The sequence below is a fragment of the Peromyscus eremicus genome, chromosome 3 (assembly GCF_949786415.1).
Source record: "Peromyscus eremicus chromosome 3, PerEre_H2_v1, whole genome shotgun sequence".
NCBI lineage: Eukaryota > Metazoa > Chordata > Mammalia > Rodentia > Cricetidae > Peromyscus > Peromyscus eremicus.
In genome coordinates, this window is record NC_081418.1 from 111214143 (window position 1) to 111228564 (window position 14422).

The 14422-nt window shown below is 44.3% G+C and overlaps 1 long non-coding RNA gene across 1 annotated transcript in view; it reads right to left on the reverse strand.

Moving 5' to 3' along the window:
- LOC131907242 (uncharacterized) overlaps window positions 1-14422 on the reverse strand; it is a 201666-nt gene that overhangs the window by 54484 nt on the left and 132760 nt on the right. The gene's annotated exons all lie outside the window — the stretch shown is intronic.

A 14422-nucleotide genomic window follows, 5' to 3' on the forward strand; every position in this document is an offset into this window, starting at 1 on the left:
CCCGATATTTTCCAATGAAAAATGTTAAACCGAGCGCAACTGTCACTCCTGAGGGCAGAGATATTCCATGAGGTGGTCTGGTTCCCTGAAGTGTTCATCAGTGTCTATTCCTCATTTCGTGTGTGTGTGTGTGTGTGTGTGTGTGTGTGTGTGTGTGTGTGTGTTGCTACATGTGTGCATCAGTGTGGAGGTTAGATGTCAGATTGAGAGAACTCCCTCAATCACATCTCCACATTATTTAGGAAGCAGGGTCTCTCACTGAACCTGATACATTCGGCTAGACTAATTGGCCAACAAGTGCCAGGGATCAGGCTGTCTCTATCTTACTAGCTCTGGGATGAGCGACACTTGCCACTGTTTTATGTGTGTGCCAGGGATTTGAAAGCACGGTCTCAGCTCATGGGACAAGCACTTTACAGACAGAGCTCTCTCTCAAGCCACATTCTAAGGATGCATTCTCCGAATTAATGCTAACGGACCCTGAGAAGTAAGAGCAAGAAGACACACTGATGCAAAATGAAGATTTCATTTCCGGTTTGGGTCAATTAACCTGGCTTCAGGTGCCCTGCAGATGAGGCCAGGAGGAAACCCGTACCATCCAGACACAGGTGCCCTGAAAAGGCAGGTGAATTCTTGCCTGCCAGCCAGCCACATTGTCTCATTCGTCATTTTACCAACTGCATTTCACATGCCAGCAGAGGCCAGGACAGCCTTGTCATGGAGGGCAAGTATGTGTGCTGAAGCCGTGGGCTTCTGTGGGTCTGGTTGAGTCATGAGTACTATTTACAGAGTTGGCCAACTCTGCTGACGGAGCGGTCAATTCCCCTCGGAATGCTTTCTGAATGTGTAAGCTGCCAGTCAAAGGCCCCCAGGAAGCCCTGAGGCGACCATGCCATCTCCATGGCTGGGGAGTCTAAGAAGGAATGCTCTAGGAGAAACAAAAGGAAGCAGAATGAGAGCCCAGTAAAGCCCTTCAGGGCATGTGTGTGTACTCTTCCCACAGTGTGTGTGGGCAACATTTGGTGACTGTACCCATTTTCTAGATTAGCCAAACTGAGAAGCTGAAACTGAAAAGATGTATGGAGTTTCATGATTTGAATAGCCACATGTCTCTGGAAACCATGTGGGATGTCTGTCAGGCAGAACACAGAGAGGAGTTCAGACATAGTGCTCTGGTTGGGTATCTCTTCCAGATTCAGGTAAACTCAGGCTGGTTTCACCACACTGTTTTCTGGGCATCAGCTGCTTGCAATACATAGACTGTTCAAGCCATACAAGCGTGAGCGTCCTTGTTCTGGGCTTGGGAGATGACCCAGGCAGAAAAGTGCTTGCTGTTAAAGCAAGAGGACCTGTATGCAACTCTAGAAACCACATCAAGAAAAAAAAAAAAAGGAGTTTAGTGGGCTGGACTTGCAATCCCAGTGCTGGAGAGGTGGAGAGAGGAGGTGGAGGTCTGTGCAGCTTGCTGGCCAGCCAGCCTTAGCCCCATGAGTGAGCCCCAGGTTCACCAAGAAAAAAATGTGAGAATCACTTGAGGATGACACCTGATGTTAACCTCTTTGTATACAATGATGGATACACACACACTCACTCACCCTAATTCTCCTAAGGTAGGCTATGTGGTCATTATTCTTCTCAAACAAGGCATAAGAATGCATCAAAACTATTTTAAAAGGAAAAATAATATTTTAAAAGGACATTTGCATTGGGGTAGGCAGTGATCATTCAGATGTAAACTCCTAAGACCTGCCATCATGAGAAAGGACCATTGTCATGGACTCAGCAGCATAATGAGATAATGAAGTTCATTATGTTGTCTTCAATGGAAGTACACTTGCTGGCAAGCATCCCCCAACACTGACTCTGAGACCCCAAGAGCTGCGCCTCTTTAAGGACTGGCTTCACTTGCCTCAAGGGAAAGTCAGCCCTTCTCAGTCCTCACACCAGGGCAGAGCCATTGGGGAACTTTGGGGCCCTTTATTATCTACTTGTAAAATGTTATAAGCCCGTAAACTAGTTAATTTATGAGCCGTGTTAATAATTTGCTCACACTTGATCGCGGGTTTCGCAAACACGGCTTCCAGGGATGTGGGAGGATAATTTGTAGGTCCAGCTTCTCGGCTAAGGGGACACTAACTAATTTGACACAGTACCATGACATTGATGGCGGGGCACACTAATGACTGTACTCCTAGACGTGGCTGTCAGCCTGTCGCTCCAGTGAGGAGCCTGCTTGCTCTCAGTGTGGCTCAGGACACAACGCTCAACTCATTATTCAGACAGCACCATTAATGAGAGCCCATGTTTATTTCCACCATACTAACCAGTGCTTAGCTTCCATTTGTCTGATACGGTCATTGATTAAAATGGGTCTCATGAATAGTAAATTCGAGCCCCACAGAAACAAAGGGCCACCAGAGGAAAAATAAGCAAGAGTCGACTGGAAAACAAACCTGGTCAACTTGTTTTCTGCTTCCAATGTCACTCAGGACAAAGTGACAGGTGGAAGGAAGTGCTATGGATACCAAGGAAAGAGAAGGGGATGTTATAATCACACACGCCTATGGATCAGCTTGATTGTTCTGACCATGGCACCTTTAACCTTAACATAGTCAAGAAAGAGTGCTAGTCAGGAATGCCTTCAGCCTCCTACACACCTTAGAAATCTTGAAAATGGGGTATCACATAATGTACTGTAATGACGGGGTTTACTATTACATCTTCACACATACATATCACACTGTACTTTGTTCTCATTCACCCATGATACCCCCTGCCCAATCCACTGGTCACTTAAATAGCCCCCCACTTTGCTCTTATGCTGTGCTTGCATGAACCTAAACTCCACATATGAGAAAACATGAAGTACTCCTCTCTCTCTGAATGTGGCTTCTTTCACTTAACAGGATGACCTCCAGCTCAGATCCTTTTCCTGCAAATGGCATGATTTCATTCTTTTCTAATGGAAGAATAAAACTCCATCGTGTACATACACCACACTGTCTTTACCCATCTGTCTACTGATATGTATCTAGGCATGTTCTGTGTCTGGGATACTGTGAAGAGAGCAGCAGTAAGCTTGGACTTACAAGTAGCTCTGGTGGTCCTGGGATCCTTTGGAGTATGGCTGGGTCAGTGTATCAGGGTTTCTCTACATTTGCTGTTTCCTTGGTGACAGTAACCTGGGGACTCTATGTGCAGGTTTTAGGTTCATTTCTCCACGGCTGACACAAAGATTTACTATGCCTTTCAACCTTACAAAAGTTTGTTCTTTAATTAAACTGACTCAAACATGATCATCAAGGACACCAATAAACACATCTGTGATTTTTCTGAACTGATAACCAAACTGTATAGCTGCAGGGTTTTAAAAATACCCTTTTATACACGTTTCTAGTCCTAACTAAACCTTGTAATCAATTTCTATCTTAAATTAAATTTCTATTTTGGTCTGACAAATTTTCTTTCATTTTATGATGATTATAATCCTAAAATATTCATATAATAATTTAAAATGAATAACTTTTTTAAAAGGTAGGCCCACATCTATTAAAGGAATGATAAAACCAAGACTACTCCCAATGTGGTTCATCATAGAATGTGCAATTCAAATTAAATATTTCAACAAATGCTGTCTGCCACTCAGGATAAAGAATTCTACTGAATACTGCATATGACTTTGGATTTTTATAAAATAGCAAAACAAGTCTGAGCCCACATAGATCACTTTGGGAATGAGAGTGTCACTGCATGCAGAAATTCTAAGTACATACTCCTGGACTCACTGCCCAAGATAGAGCTGTAATTTTAGAAGGGCCATGATGCCTAAACACTGCACAACATGTGGAGAGCAGATTTAGATGGTCGGCTGGTTTGTAAGGAAAAGTATCCAGAACCATTGTTCCAAGCAACCCTGCTGTCTCCAAACATTGCTATTTCCGTGGGCAACTACAGAAGGCAGGTATACAAAGTGTCAGCATCTCTACACTGTGCACTTCCAGTAAGTAACTGTTGCCCCATCATGACCTGGAAAAATATTGTCAGTCTGTAGCCATGACTGGATAGGTGATCATGAAATCCAGTTTTCCTCTCTAAGTAGAAAGTTTGGCTGGGTGCTCTGTCACCTTGCAGCTATGAAGATCCTTGTCATCAAGTCCTGGCCAAAGAGAGCAAGAGAGGATGCACCACCTTCTGATTCTCATGCCTCCTCACCATGCCTGTGGCCCTCTCTCATCCCTCAACTGAGGGTCCAGAGACCCAGTGGAACTTCCTACCATCTGAGGGGAAGTATTACAGAATGCCTTAAACCCAGGGCCCTCAAAGTACATGCAGATCATTACAGAAGTAATCCTCAGACCAGGAAAGGATACAAAGAGCAGAGGCATGGCCAGCAACTCTACTCCACCCTCAACAACCAGTGGCAACCTGAGGGGTACCCAGGAAGTAGAAAGCACTCACTAGGTGAAGCCTCTTAGATCCAGTAATGTTTATGACCCCCACCAACAGTGCCTGACCCCTCTTTTTATTTCTTTAGTCTAGCTTCTGATGATTGCTAAGCAAGTGCTATGCTACCTCTCTGAACTTTATTGTATGATTCACATTCATTCATTCATGTTTCCACACCTATTTTCTCCTCCTTTCCCACTCCCTTTCTTTTCACTCTTCCTCTGTGTTCAGTCTCCCTCTTCCTCCTCCCCCTCGCTCCTTTTCTCTTCCTTCCTTCCTTCCCTTCTCTTCACCGGCTAGCACTAAACTCTAGGCCTTCTATATGCAAGGTAAATGCTGCACTAACAGCTCTCACATTTTTGTCTGTCTTCCTTTCCTCCCATCCCCATTATTATTATTATTATTATTATTATTATTATTATTATATCTTTCCTCTCATTGGTAAGAACTAAACCCAGGGCCTTGCACTTATTGCCCCTATACTCACCACTGATCTAGTATCTTACTGTAACTTAAATACATTATCTCCTTGGCTTTACCTTCAAACTCTCGGCAACCCTCTGTAAGGAAGGCACTACCAACTGGCAAAGCACAACCAACTGAAAGCCCCAAAAGATACTCTATGGTTGCTGTTAATGGCTCCTCTGGCCAACTAAGGACAGGAAAGGAGAAAGAATCAATAGCCAACATATTATTAAGACGTACTAGGCATGCCTTGCCTTACCTACTCTTTACCTAGGCCAGTCAGTGTGGTTCCCTTTTGTAGGTGAGAATGTAGAGCCTCTACAAAGTGAAATGCAGGCTCCCACCACACAACTGCTCCAGCTGTGAGCCCTGCTGAGTCTACCCCTGCCTTTCACAGACAAACTTTCAGAGAACATACCTGTTCCTCAAGTTACTGCTTTAAGAAAAAACACCGAATGATATCTCCCTAACTGAAACACCACCTTTCACTACAACAGGAGGGCAGTCCTCAGCTGCCAATGGCAGAGACAGTGAGGACCATCTACAGAGGTTAAGAGAAACCAGGAACAAGCTAGAGGGATTTCACAATCCAAATCAAATATTCATTCAGGCTCCTGTGCAGTAATCATTCTCTGTATCTTTACTGTTAGTATATCGAAAGCATAAGACTACATTTTACTCCCGTTTAAGAATGAATTGGATGTGGTGGCTCATGCCTTTGATTCCAGCACTCTGGAGGTGGAGGCAGGAAGATCATTATGAGTTCCAGGCCAACCAGGGCTACATAAAGAAACCCTGTCTTTAAAAATAATAATGAAAAAAAAATTATAGTAATACCCAAGCCAAAGGAAAGAAGGAAGGAAGGAAGGAAGGAAGGAAGGAAGGAAGGAAGGAAGGAAGGAAAGAAGGAAAGAAGGGAGGATTGATGGATAAGGACTGAAGACAGGAGATAGAGTGTGGCTGAAGAGCATGTGCCAAACATGTATGATGCCCTGCACTCAATCAATCGCTAATACAGATGACATACAAATAGATAGACAGACAGACAGACTGATAAAGGTTTGACCAACTTTTTTTCCATTAAAGAAAAAAATGCAGTGAGATTATTGGGATTTCCAGGCAGATGTCCTCTCTGACAACTGCTCAGCTGTGCTGCTACTGTAAGGAAGCAACCAGAAATGAGGTGTAAATAAATCAGTGCAGCTGTTTTGCAATAAAACTTTATTGATAAAAACAAGTTGTTGAAATGGAAGGTTTGGTCCAAGTGCCACAATTTTCTTACTTCTGACATTTAGCTGTTTGGGTATTTTGCATATCCATTCACCCATAACATACAAGACTTCCTCTACCATAATAGGAAACATCTCTGGTTAACATTTTCATGCAGGATCCCTGACTGCCAGGAATCAATTCCTGATGTAAAGAGGGAATAGCCTCAATGTGACAGAGGTTCAGGATACCACAGCTGTGGAGCTCAGCTTCCAACAGTCTCTTCCCCATGCTCATGAGCCTCAAAGAGCACTGGCTGGAACAAAACTGTAAGCAGTATTTCCAACAAAAAGAAGACCCAAAGCTTTTGCTCTCAGTAGGGTCAAGGGTCTGTGCTGACTGAGGGAAACTGAGGTACCTGAAAGAGACCTTATAGAAGGACTTCATGTTTTTAAGGCAAAATAAGTAATACACACACTTAAAAATATCAGTGGTATCATAAGTTCTAAGAACTAGGAATGATACTCTCTCAAGACTTTCAATGGCAGGCATGAAGGCTCTCTAAATTAGAAGCGAACTGTTTTCCTGGATTTGTGGGGTGTTCTTTGTTAAGTGATTTCAAGCAAAGAACTACACGTCCAGTCACTGGACACATAGGAAGAAAACATACCAGCATACTGCCCCGTTGTTCCCCGAGAATGAGGAGTCAGCACAGCAAAGATCTGGTTTGTTTATTTGTTGTTTCAGACAGCAAAACTCGGATACATTGCAGAGAGAAAAACAATGTTAAGAATCTGTATCCCCAGTTAATGTTTTATTTTAACACTGATGTGTACAAGACATTCTTATGAATCTGTTTTACCTAAACCATCAATCAAAACCGGAAGAGAAGCAAGCAAACGATAGTCCGGCCTGACAAAGGGATATTTTGTAGTCATTAAGAACTAATCTGGAAAGGGAAATGGTTGTGACATGACATAAAATAAGCAAGACAGGAAAATTAACCTGCAGTAATCCTTAAGCGTATAAAAACACGCTGCAAAAAAGATCAGAAAAACTTAAACTAACAGTGTCTGCCTTCGACAGAAGGGATTAGACAGTATTTCTCTTCACTATTTTTAGTTTTCAAGATTTTTCCAAAACAAAGAAATATTAGCTGCAGAATTTTCAAACCTTGTCCGAGAAGAGTCATTTATGAATGGCCTGTAACTGGCTTTGCAACAGGCTGGAAGTGTCTTGGGGACAGACAAGACACTGTGTCACCTCGCACACAGACCAGTGTTGGTTCACCTTAGGAATTCAGTGAGCTTCCCTTGAAGCAACTGGATAGGTTATCTGACTTTATTAAAATCTCCTTAATGAGAGTCCATAAATAAATACAATTCTTATATTTCAAGCCTTTTAGAGAAATTAAATCATCCTGTTTAAAGAATCAGATTGCTGTGGATTAGACCATAAATAAAACGTTTAATGCATAATTCTACTTTCTCTGTCCATGTTCCATGGTAGCACACAGTAATTTGTCTTTTAATAACTTCAAACAATTCTGAGTCATTTGCTCATTAAAAACAAAATATATCTTGATCACGAAGCTTGGCATTTCATAAATATTTAGCCCAAATACATTGCCTCCTTCAACTGGAAATAGCACGTTCCAGATTGATAAGAACACTGTATGTAGGAGAAAGAAGGAGACCCTCCACCTCATGTCAGCTGGGAGAAGATAAGATGTTGGCCACTCACAGGATTTTTGCTGTCTCATCACCATCCATCTATGGTTCTCCCATGCTCTCAGCATCGAGCCCCAAAGCCAACCTGTGGCTCCCAAGCCCCAACATGTTAATTTAAGGCCTTACAGATACCCTAGCCTCCAGCTTAGCCTCATATCTCTCCTGACAAGTCAAGCTTCTCTCTGAGGGGAGCAGGGGAGGAAGAGAGGAAGGGAGAGAAGGAGGGGAGAAAAGGGAAGGATCAGGGAGGGAAGGAGGCCAGGTGAAGATTTTAAATTCTATTCTGAGAACTACTTTGGTCAGAAGGACAGTGAGGAAAAAATCTTGCTACTCCCCAGAGCTAGGAGTTAAACCCAGTATCCTGCATATGCTAAACAAGAATTTCATTACTGAGCTAGGTAACTATCCATCTTTTTGGTGTTTTTTTTTTTCTCCTAATTTATTTAAAATTTGAGATTGCAACTCAACAAATTGCCAGGCTGGCCATGAACTCACTATGTATCCAAGTTTTGAACATCTAAAGAATGACAGCCCAAGTTATCTTCTGGCCTCAACATGGACACACATAAACACACATGCGCGCGCGCGTGTGCGCACACACACACACACACACACACACACACACACACAATTTAAAAACAGAGTACATTAATAAAGGCTACCATTCTTTCTTGTCCCTGGAAAGCCAAGGATACTTACTTAGTGACAAGTAAACTACCTTTTTTATATAATGCATTTATTTTTATTTTATGTGCATTGGTGTTTTGCCTGCATGTATGTCTGTATGAGGGTATCAGATTCCCTGGAACTGAATAGAGTTACAGACAGCTGTGAGTTGCCATGTGGATGCTGGGAATTGAACCCAGGTCCCCTGGAAGAACAGCCAGTGCTCTTAATTGCTGAACCATCTCTCCAGCCCCTAGGCAAATAAGCTATCAAAACAGAAATTACAGACCTTTGTTTTCATCAACCATTGGAATTCACACCACAATGACACCGAGAGTGGGACCATCATAAAACAACTAATTCCCTTTGTTTCTTTCTAGTCACAGCAGAAGGCTATGGTGGCCACTTGCCTTTGCATGTTATTAGTTCTGGCCAATGAGATGGTGAGCAGGCACAGGTGCACCACAGCCAACGTTGACGGGAAGACCATCTAAAGCCCTCTTACACAGAGACACCACAATCCACCTGACAATGGGTCAGAGGTGTCCACACACACAACAGGACCACATCCACATTCTTTAATGTTAGGCTCTGGAAACCTATGTGCTCCTGGTTGTGGCAGCTAGCCTACCACACACTCACTAAAACAGGCCATACTGTATAGGAGCCACAGCAGAATCTACCTGAAAGAGACACTCATCTCTGGCTTTGTCTCCATTTCTCTCTCTTGGCCCCACAGGACTATTTGATGTATCCTTGTATGTCACTATTTGATGTATCCTTTCAGAAAAAGTCTCTGTCCTGTCTCCACTTATCACTTGGATAATTTTCAAGAACACTTCTCATTGGCTAAGTTTTTTGTTTTGTTTCTGGTTCTGTTTTCTAGGTATGCAGTCCTGGCTGGTCTGGAACTCAGTATGTAGACCAAGCTGGCCTTGATCTCAGAGACATCTACTTGCCTCTGCCTCCGAGTGCCTGGCTGGCGAGGTACTTTCTCTCAGTGCTTACCATGTGCTGACACGATGTTGGAAGTGGGACCTGCTAAATGCGAAACAAATGAGGTCTCTGTGCTCTCCAGTCCACATCTACCAGCAGGCACTAACAAAACCGTATGGGAACGATTAACACAGCCTTGACCCCAGTACAGGTCAGAAAAGGCTTTGCACAGGGAATAACCTCCAAGGCATCAAAGGCAAGTGGGAGCTGAGAGGGTGGACAGGGCTGTGTGGAGGGCAGGGGAGCACGGTGAAACTGCTGAGAAAAGCAGACACGTGGAGCACAAACACTGGAATTAATCCTCTCTCTAGAGCGGCTTTAAAAACAGAACTGGAGTGGTAGAGATTGTATGAACCCGAGATGAGGGAGAAATAGAGTAGCCCCGTCCTCTGGATATGACTTGACGCTGAACCTCTGAACTCACCGCGGTCGCAGTGGCCTGCATAAGACCTGCACAAGATGAAACCAGTCAGCATTCTTGTATGCAGGGGAAACGCGTCCACTGAGGAGCTGTGGACAAGTGATGGGTTTAGGGGGGTGAGTCAGTTTTCTTAAGGGTGTGGCTCCTGGTAGGTGGACCATGCTCCAGCCAATGGCCCCACACCCAGAAATATGTGGACAGCAACCATTGGGAGTCAGTGGGTTATAAAAATTTTTTAAAAATACATGAAGTTGGAGGGTTAGGGAAGTAAGATAGATCTGGGAGGAGTTGGGAGTGATCGTGATAAAAATATATGAAATCTCAAAACAATAATAAAAATATTTAAAAATTTTAAAAGAAACGATATATAACCGGGGTGTATCAGGACTTTCAAGCCCCAAACAAGGTCAAACTCACTGAGTAAGAGAGATGTCAAGGCACACTATTAGAGGCACACAAGTGTAATAATGGGATGGTGTCCCCTTTTAGCACTGACAGGGAGAAGGGTGTCACATTAATATGGCTTTTCTAAATTCTGTGGAAGAAAAATTAGAAGAATAACAGTAGGGGAAGAGTCAGAAGCAGCGGAAGAATCATGGCATTTCGAATCCTGTACCACAGCATCTGTCCTTAGAGATCCGCTGGCCTCCTTTAGACAGACCATCGTTATCTTGCAACCAACCAAAGGCAGGCTTGAAATCTTTGACTCCACAAAGCCACAAGGAGAAAATACCAGAGCCCTAGGTCCTCCTGTACCTGGAGTCCCTCTCTGTAGTCTCACTCTTCTCATAGGAACTGGAGTTTGGGGTGCTCTCAAGGACTCAGGCATTAAACTCCATCCAATGCACCAACTCGGTCTCCTCAGCATCACTGAGGGCTCCTTGTGGAAGGTGGCTAGGCCCCAACTGCAGGTTCTGATTCACTAAGGTTACAGGGAGGCCAGAAGATTTAGATTTCTAAACCCCAGTGATACTGATGATGGGTCAGGCGCCAGGCTCTGAGGATACCCTCCCAGGGAGAGGCGCTTCATCCCTTATCAGGGTATCACTGAGCCACATCAATGACAGGGGCTCCTGCATCTATCACAACAGGATTCCTCTTCCCAGCTCAGGACACCAGCACCTTCTCTCTCTGTCTCTGTCTCTGTCTCTCTGTCTCTGCCAACTCCTTCTTTCTCTCTCCCCTAGGCTTCCAGAAACTGCAAGTCACTCCCCAGGCAGCCACTGTTTCTGGCATGTGACTTGGAAGTCTCTGGTATTACCTGTCGTCTATCAGTTTGAAGATGAGAGCCAGCCGCCCTTGGCCCTGGTACACAGGACTCTAATGACATCCCACTCTCTCTCCAGCCCTCTCATTCCTCCATTTCCAGTTCAGCCACCTGGACTTTTCTGCTACCCCACAACAGAGGCTTGATCCTTAGTCATCCCCTCTGCCGGAAGGTACTTCTCTACTTCCTCTATGTTTTGTGGAGCTGAGTCTAAGTCTGCAGAGCGGAAATCAAGTCAATTTTTCCAAGTGGCCTTCTATGACCAGACTGAGGGGCCTCTCCCAGACACATCCTTTACACTGCCCACCAGCTGTGTGAACCGGCACTGCATCTCAGTTCTTCACCTCACTCGCTTTTCCATCTCCTCCTATCAGACGGTTGCTGTGCACCCTGACGCTGCCAGAAACAGAACAATGACTGGCACCCAGCAGACACTGGACAGACAGACAGCTGCTGAATTGATCCATTACTAAGCCAATTACTTGAAGCCATAACAAATGACAAGCTCCAGAGTGATTTGAAACTACAGAAACTGAAGTGGGTTGAGGACCAGAAGATCGATCTTCCTTTGTTGTCCCAAGAGCAAACCCCGAGAGACCCACTTTGGTCTCTGCATGCCAACTCCTAGGATGTCTGCAAGATGGTGCCCTTAACCTTCAACCTCTTCACCCCATCACCCATTCATGGTTCCAGCTGCAAGAAGAAAAGCAGGTACCAGGGCTCTTTACAAGCTGAGCCTCTCCACCTTGGATGGCTCTACAAACCACTTGTAAGTATTCTATGTCAACCACAGTTTGTAATTTTCTCATAGGTGTTTGAAAAGGGGGCAAAGCCTTTTAAGACAGTATGCATGTATTATGTCACTGTGTATGTTCAGTACTACACCCACAGGTTGACAGAGAACCTTTGCTGAGCCATGGAAGCCAGGAGAGTTCCGGTGGCATCATTTTGCTAAAGGCATCCTATATGCGCCAAAGTGTTCACGCCTTAAGAAAACATTCAAGTGGGATTTTAACACAGCTTGACATGAAAGCTGACACCAGGGACACTACAGAAGAAACCAGATGATGTGAGTTGTACCTGGCAGTTCAACAGAACACAGGAGAAATACTCTTGCTTTGTAAGGTAGCCAAGGTATTGGTTCGAAGTTCAAAAGAGAAAGGCGACATGAATGAGTATTTGAAGCATACCCTATCAAGTAGCTTTTCTACACCCTCAGTAGAAGTCATTAAGATGTACTGCACCTCACACTGGTTTTGGGTGTGTGTTGGCAGGGGGTGTCTGGAGCTAATTTGGGTTTGGAAATTGATGCATGTCTTGTGTGGCCTTCAGAGAGTCATACTTCTGCTCTGAAAGGCATTAGAGGGGCAGGAGAGCAAAACCAGGGATCTCAAAGGTGCCCACATTCCAGGAATCCATGGACATCTCGGGACATACATCTAAGGTGGGAGGCCACAAAGAAAGAGGAGCCACCTGTCCTGCTTAATCATCCAACCAATTCCAGCAATGCCGCCATCACTCAGCAGAGAGTGAAGGGCTGGGGAACTACACTCTGGCTCCTGTATCCGTTCAAATAAAGTTCCGTTTCCATATACTGCAGGAGGGTGAGTTGATGTAGTAATTACCTGTTACTCTTGACAAGTAAGGTAATTAATGTAGCAAAATACCACCGCAATGTGTGTAAATTTAGACCACCATAATTAAAGCACCCGTCTGTTCAACAAACTGTTCAATTAAGAAAAAAAAAATATTGACGGTGTGCTTTTTCTTTCTTTTTTTTTCTTTTCTTTTTTTTTTTTTTTTTGGAAAATAGAAAACGTATGGAATGAATGATTCTCCACTGGTTGACATCCCATTCCAGAGCACTTGCTCAGCAGGGAGCATGCACAAAGGACTCACCCCACAAATACACTGAAGGACTTAGAAACACAAATGACTAGGCCAAGAGTGGTTACTGCAAAGCCTGTGTTTAGAACTCCAGTCAGTAAAACTCCAGTCAGAAAGAGAACAAGGGGGACTTGAACTCTCAAACTACGGCAGAGAGCAACAGGCTGACAAGATACTACTGTGCTGCTCTTCATGTAACAGGGCCACCTAGAACCGTAACACCAGTTATCAGTGTCTCCTGGCCAGGTTTAGAGCCCAGCACTAACCAGACGGTGGGCAAACCAAACAGCTGGGAAGTCCCCAGGACTCCCTGAAGGGCTAGGCTTATGGAGAACCTAAAGAAGAAAGCTAGCTGGCCCTTCACAACGAAGAAGACCTCAGCTTCTCCCATCCTGCTTTCAACCATCCGCAGCCACACGAAGCAGGAAATGACCAACAAAAATCAAGCCAGAGCCATGCTGAGACCAAGAAAAGAGAAGAAGAAGCATCCATGAGCAAAAAGCTCTAAAAGGCCATTACTCTCAAATATATGTAGACAGAGGAAATATATACTGGTAAACACTGGGGCTCTTTAGAGGGATGAGGAGGGAGGGGGCAACCACAAAGAGAGGAAACGAGGAGAGCAGGAGAAAGATAAGAACAGAGGTGGACTGGGAAGATGACTCTGTGGAGAAAGGGCTTGCTGAGTGACTATGAAGACCCAATGCCCAGCACCACAGAAAGCCAGAGGTGCTCCACGCTCCTCTGATTCTCAAGCATTCCTACCACATGATGGGAGGTGGAAATGGGAACCTCCAGCAGCTTGCTGGCCAGCTAGCCCAGCACACACTGTGGCAAATGAGGCGGAAGGAGAGGATGGAAAGACGCCCAATGTCTTCCTCTTATCTCACAGGCATGCACACCATGGCATACAAGCACCCGCACCCACGCACATGTAAATACACACATGTAGTAAATATGTACACAGACAGACATTTAAGGGTGAGTAAGAAAAGAGAGGGAAGTTCAAAGAAAGAAGTGAAAACAGTCTGATGAGAGAAGGAAATGGTTTGTGATTCTGGTGTCAGGTCATGGTGTATGCACTTTTTGTTATGGTATATAATACCCTGGGAGATGTAACTAAAAGGTACCTTCAAGTCAATTCTCAGTTCATTTATTCAGCTCTGTCCTAAATGTTCCCTGAGAACTTGAAAATCTCCAGGTGAAGAAGAAAAGAGTACAAAAACCGCATCCCAGCTGAACACTCAGGGAAAGGATGCCTTCTCCAAGCACAACACTCCAGTTCCACACTTGGGGACCAGATCAACGTCACTGACTGAGAAATAAAACAAAAGT